Genomic DNA, 7,153 nt, shown 5'->3' on the forward strand with positions numbered 1-7,153 from the left:
TCGATGCTCACAAGGCTTGTAGGAGTGAGTGGGTGCAGAGTGTGTTTGGTGGGGACCTTAGAGGGAAGAGAGGGCCCTGTGTGATCAGTGGCTCCGGTTCTTTTGAGCACCCAGATGACTCCACTGGGCTGCTAGGGCCACCCACTTGGAATGTGTGGCCAAGAAGGCCAATGGCATCCTTGCCCAGATCAGGAACAGTGTGGCCAGCAGAATCAGAGAAGTGATTCTGCTTCTGTACTCGGCAATGGTGAGGCCACACCTCGAGTGCTGTGTCCAGTTCTGGGCCTCTCAGTTCAGGAAGGATATTGAGGTGCTGGAGCAGGTCCAGAGAAAAGCAATGAGGCTGGTGAAGGGATTCAAGCACAAGTCTTCTGGGGAGAGGCTGAGGGAGCTGGGGTTGTTCAGCCTGGAGAAGAGGAGGCTCAGGGGAGACCTCATGACTCTCTACAACTCCCTGAAAGGAGGGTGTAGCCAGGTGGGCATTGGTCTCTTCTCCCAGGCAACCAGCAGCAGGACAAGAGGGCATAGTCTTAAGCTGTGCCAGGGGAGGTTTAGGTTAGACATTAGGAAGAAGTTCTTTACAGAGAGTGATCAAACATTGGAATGGGCTGCCCAGGGAGGTGGTGGATTCACTGTCCCTGGAGGTATTTAAGATGAGACTGGATGTGGCATTTAGTGCCATAGTTTAGTAGGCAAGGTGGTGTTGGGTCAAAGGTCGGACTTCATGATCTCAGAGGTCTTTTCCAACCTAGTTGATTTGGTGATTCTGTGAAGAAAATCGACTCTACCCTAGCCAAAACCAACACATTCTTCAACCACAAAGTGTAAAAAACTACTCAGTGGGTTTTTTTAACCAATTTATGTAAAGAACTCCCAAACAAACAGAATAATCAGTGTGGAAAAACATATGCTCTTGGTTCCATGCAATGAACACCGAAGTTTACAGGAATATGAATCCATTTGGAATCACCACCCACAGCTGAGTTTTTTCTGTCTGTGATTCTCTGGATATTACAAATATTGAAAAGGCCCACTGAGAGGGTATTTACCGATATTCAGGATCAGAGGTTAGAACTCTCAGAAAAACAGGAGATTTGTATGCATCTTCCCCATCAACATAATTTTTCACTCTTTGCAGCAGTCAGCTTTAACAAAAAGGTTTTTACAAAAACCTCAAAATACTAGGATTACTCCTTGTGCCAAATGAAGTGACAGTGTACTGTAGAATGTTGTTTGCCTATTGCTAGCAGTACAATCCATGTTAACCCTGCCTATTCATAAGAAAAATTATTTTTTCCCAAGCACTCTGATTTTATGCACTGTTTACTAGTGAGATAGAAAGAGCTGACTTGTGGACAGCACTGCTTAAAGGTAACTTGTCTCTATGCTAGAGTTTTGGATGCTATATGAGATGGAAGACTCCATCACACCTATTAAGGTATAAATTCTCACAGAATCATAGAACCAGTTACATTGGAAAAGACATCTGAGATTAACAAGTCAAACTTTTGACCAGTCACCACCTTGTCAAATAGACCATGGCACTAACTGACATGAGCAGTTACTTGAACACCTCCAGGGATGGTAACTCCACCACCTCCCTGGGTCAGTCTGTCCCAATGTATAACAACCCTTTCCGTGAAGAAATTCTTTCTAATGTCCATTGTGGACCTCCCCTAGCCCAGCTTGAGGCCATTTTCGGTCATCCAGTTGCCATTTTTGCTCATCCAGTTGCTAGTCTCCTGGGAGAAGAGGGTGAGATGAGTGCAAGTGCCGTAAGAACACAAAAATGCCCACAGTATCCATGTGGCCTTGTATCCTGGCTCTGTCAGGATACTGTCAAAAACCACAGGCTCACAAAGAACATAAGAAGAGAGCTAGTATGTATAATCCTTTTCCCAGTTACAGAGAAATCACCACAGTAGCCCCTCCACTACCAAAACTTTGTCACATAAACCCAACACCAGAATTTCTTGAGCAGATCACTTTCCCATCAATTCGTCTGGACTTCTCTTTAATCAGTGTAATCCTTCAGCATCCACAACATTTTGTGCAGCATAACTGAAGAAGGTTCTTCCAAAGCAGGACATGTGCTTTAGCCCTTCAGATTCAGCTCTCACAAACTACTTATTCAGCTACTCAAGACAAACCAGACTTACTGATCTGGATATAAGGGACAAATACCATGAGTAGTGCAGCACACAAAACAGCCTAAGAGGCCTGAAACACCTTTTTCGGGATGTCCTTTCAGTACTCAAGGCAATACGTTCATGTACAGGCAGACTGGCTTGCCCTCATATTGATAGTTAGGAAGCCTGTCACTGACATAATGGGAGAGCCTGACAGCCTCAGTGGAGTTTCCTAATTAGAAGTCTAACTATACACAACAGGTGCTCTTATCTTATCTGAACCTGCCTGAAGCAGAATTTTCCCAGTCAGTTTTGTTATCTAAACAATGCTATGTTATTCATAATCTCCTCACTCAGGATACCTCAATGAATGGCACATAAAAGAAGAAAACACAGCATTCATCCACTTCAGAAACTAATTTGCTGTAAGAGACCAATAGGTATAAAGAAAGAATCAAAAGTGGTCCTCTGCAAAGCAAACTGAAAAATTTTCACACTCAGCTTTTATGCCAGGTGCAGACACTTATGACCAAAAGGCTGTCCAGAAGGTACTCTGTTCACTGACTGTTGTTAGGAGGAGAATGAATTTAGATGGACAATCTCTGGAACTCATTCTGGCAAAATGAATATACATTACTTATTTTCCCCAAAAAAGGCAACAGCCTGCTTTCAACAGAGGTTGTATCATCACTTAGTGTACCAGGAAGCCCTTTAAATTGCACAGAAATTGTTGCTAGGGGTAATTTGTGGAGATGGTCAAAGGCTAAGATGGGGGCAAGATCTGCAGGTGCTGTCAAGAACAATAATCATCAGGCTTAAATAGGGCTGGAATAGGGAGGAACTCCTCAGTAGGACCTGACTGCTGGCACCCTGGGCAGAACATTGTGCCACAGCTGTCTACTCAATAAAATAACTGCATCCACAATAATTCTGTCCTCTTTCTTCTACTTGCAGGACAAAATGGGGTCCTTGTTCACAATTATGACACTTGGGGGAGAAAAAATAATTACAAAAAGGAATAAATAATAGTTTATTATCTGACAGATGACGAACATACTTTAAAGACCAACAGGAACTTCTATATGTAGATTTGAATGCCAGAAAAACAATAAACGCAATATAGTCTACAGGCTACATCCATCTCTTTGAGAGGGCACCTTGACCACAAAAGAATAACAAAATTTATGGTGTTACAACCCTTCTGGAGTGGTGAGAATATGTCCTTCAGTTCATCCTCTTCTCACTTAAAAAGGCAACAAACACCCATGTCTGTTTTCAAGTCAGTCTCTGTTCAGAATAATTTCTTTCCTTTTCTGTGGTGTTTTTTTTTTTTAATTATACCAAAGTGTACAGATAAATATCTGGTGATGATAGCACAAAATAAGTACAGGAATTACCTAACTGGCACATTGAAATAACTTTCTGAAGGTAAAGATAGAAGGATGTTATTTACTTCACAAATGGCAAGGCAAATTAGTTGAATTAGGTCCTTCGTTTAGGTTTCACAACTAAACTATAACAATTCAAAATAGGATTATTTTTAGATAGATATAGTCTTGTGTATATCCAAGCCAATGACATTTACACTGATATAAAATGCATCTTACTTTTCTTTGAAAGATATTCCAGAAATAAACCAGGACAACTTCTTTTTCCCAGAGAAGTAGAGTGTATTTCTGTGATCTGCCCTCCAAATCTTTAAAACAGAAAACAGTGAAGTACAGAGTTATGTGACAAGGTTCCCTTCATACTCTGTAAAGGAAAGTTTAAAACTGGAGGGAACAGTTATGCATCATGCAAATGAAAGATCTGTTACTGAGTCTTCAGGTAAAGGGAGATGATGGATCAGATAAGACATCTTGCAGAAGCTCAGCTTTAGTCCTACTTGGTGTCTCATAAAATCTTTGCATGCTTTAACTAGGAAATACTTCTTCTAGAAGGAAAAAAGTGCCTGGAAGAAGTTTATAGTTCCTTAGCTCTTAGTACAAACACACTGGCAGTTTACACTGGCAAAGGGCTAAGTAATTCTGTTGTAGTGCAAGCTAGCCCTGCAAATCTGCACCTTTTCTGTACTATTTCACCTTCTAAGGCAAACTGATATGTTAAACTGTACCAGCAAACACTTTCTTAGTCTTTTGTTAGATGTGTGAAACAGCTAGACTTGCAAAAGGTTCCTATATCATAAGAAGTCTGTAGTTTGGCTGCAGAAAATGAAGTTTCGTTGACTGTCATTGAGATGCAGATCAAATTTTCTGGAAAGAAGACTTAAAGTTTTGATAATTGAAAAATTTTGGCAAAAATTTCCTGGAAGAAGAATGTATATGATAAAGACTACGGTGAACCTTGAAAAGAGATGCCACCACAGTGGATCAATTACTTAATATATCTTATATCTTTCCCACAATTCTTAAATTTTAAATGTCCCCAAGGCTGTGTTATTCCCCTGATGCAAGAAGCAATTCATGTAACATCCTATTCTGTTGTCTAAAAGTCTTTTCAGGCATTGCCCATGACAACATTCCTCTACAACTAAATCTGAAAACTCAGTTTCACAAAGACTCATTTTCACAAAATGAATAGTGTATCTGAAGAGGATTTGACTCTCAGGCACTAGGGAATAAAAACAGAGGTTCTCTGGTGTGTAGTTAATACGCAAAAGTGTTTCACTGCACAAACCAGCTTTGAAATGAGAGTGCTGGGAAATTACTGCTGGAGTATAAGTTTGGTACAGCTATAGCAGATTGAGTTCTTGGCCAAAATTTTCTTTATGGCTGTGCTAGCTCATGGTTGAAAATAACATACAATATACTCCACAACTGTAGATGGTGCCTGCCCTGTGATATTACTGCTGCTTTATGTCTGACTTTGTTCCTTATTACAATTATATACCCAAATTCAGCTGTCAGAATAATGTGGTTCAGCAACATTTAAGGTGTAAAGACTAGACATCTGTTTGATGTGGTTTGGATTGTATACATCCCTGTCATCATCTTTCTCTTACGTTTGTCTTCTTTAACTTTCATCAGTTTTAATGGCAGGCAGGAACAAGCATTAGAGATAGATGAAAACCCTTCAGGGAAATAATTCTAACTGCTAAACATTCATGAGAGGAAAGCATCCTGTATTCATTTGATTCTCAACTGGGTTATGTAAAAGCAATATTCAGACATGGAGTAGTTCAGAAATTACCAATAACAGATGTTTCCTTCCTTTTTTTAAAAAAACTGTTTCTGTGTACCTTGAGTATATCTTGTCTTTGGACAGAATTCTATTTTAGTTACACAGCTTTTAAATTGCCTACAGTTTTTCATGTAATCTGTTTAAATAAAGATCTCTACAGAGCCTTTATGACACTTTGTTGTGTATTAATATTTTATTGTATTTATTGTAAGAGTAACATAAGTTATGTTTGTTCCAACAATAACTACATTTTAGGAATGGATCATTCCTGTTCAGGTGTCATAGTAAAATATGCTAGTGGCTAACTTTTAGAGTCTTTGATGCAAATATTGTTACATCCCCAGACCATTGTTCACTGGCATGTTTGGAAGCAGTGACAGGCCAGACTTTGCTAGGCCTTCCCTTTTGTTCCCAGTCCTGGTGAACACCAGGCTGGCTGATGCAACCCTCTGCGAGATCATATTATAAACACTATGGCTTATCTTAGGCCAAATTAAAAAATTTTCATCCAGAAGGGCTGGGGAAGTGCTTTCAATTGGGTTTGATCAGTGCTTTGGGTGCTGCTGCATCCTGAGCTGCATCCTCAGAACAAAGCCCAGAAGAAGAGGGTATAACAAAGAAAAAACTGACAGCCGTTGAATCCTTATCTCCTAAAATTACAGCCCTGGAACCTTCCTGTATCTCTGTAATTGCTGTGCTGAGACAGTCAGGCTTAAAAGACAGTGACAGTGTTCCTTATCTGCTAAGGTACAAAGATACCATAGAGCTCACACCATAGCACGTGGTGTAATGAAGAAGGAGAGAGATAATTCTAAAATACTGCATAAAAATAATGCTTAACAACAGTTTCCCAAAGTTTTTTTTTAACTACTTGCAAACATTAAGTTTGTTAGACATGAAACTCTTGTTGAAGCTTAAGTGATGATCATGGTGATTTTTCTGCATTGGAGTGGAAGCCCAGGGTACTTTAAATGACTTTTGTAATTTCCATAATGTGGGCAAGGGCTGAGAATAGCATAAAATCTGATTTATGATTGAGGCACAAAATTACCCTATAAGAAGCATTACCATGTAATTATATTAAGACTGTGTCTATTAGAACAAGTACCATTCAATACTGCCATGGAATGTGGTTAGCTTCACCAATGTCTATGTATTTCTGGGACTGTGTGAATTGAGAAAGGAATGAAGGGAGTTCCTTGTTCTTATAAGTAAACTAAAGAAATTTGCTGTTCAAATAATGAGGAGTTAATAAAGTTGCTATACTGTACTAACTGCTTTGCTAAAAATCATAAGTTAAATTGTTATGCAATCCCTAACCACAAGTTTTGTAAGCTGCAGAATGATTTAACACAACGCAATGATGATTTGGCAAGTTATAGTTTAAAAGGTGTTTGTTCTAAGGACATTAATAGAAACCAATATGGAGGGGTCAACCACGAGGAACCCTGGTGATCAACCGTCATCCCGATGGAAATTACCAGGACCACTGCCTCATAGAAATCAATGACTTTAAAATTATTGATGGATACCCCTCAGCAACGGCGATAGCCAGCGAAAGGAGGAACCAACCCAGAGTTGGCCCGCGAAGAGGGAACCAAGTAGGATGCAGCCCGTGAAACTTCCACCAATGGACTACTGACGTGACTCTGGGGGGAGGCAACAACGAAGGGTATAACAAGAACTGTTTCTGTTCCTCTTTTGCGGACCGCGGTAGGAACTGAGGGTTTCCTGGTCGCCCGGCTAGCCGTTTTTGCTTGTTGGCATCAATAAATCTTTTTATTACCTTACAACCTAAATTGATAGCCTCGTTACTTATCACACTTGTGATAAAAGACTAAGGG

Source organism: Corapipo altera, unplaced genomic scaffold (assembly GCF_003945725.1).
Source record: "Corapipo altera isolate COAL_440 unplaced genomic scaffold, ASM394572v1 61411, whole genome shotgun sequence".
In the NCBI taxonomy this organism is placed as follows: domain Eukaryota; kingdom Metazoa; phylum Chordata; class Aves; order Passeriformes; family Pipridae; genus Corapipo; species Corapipo altera.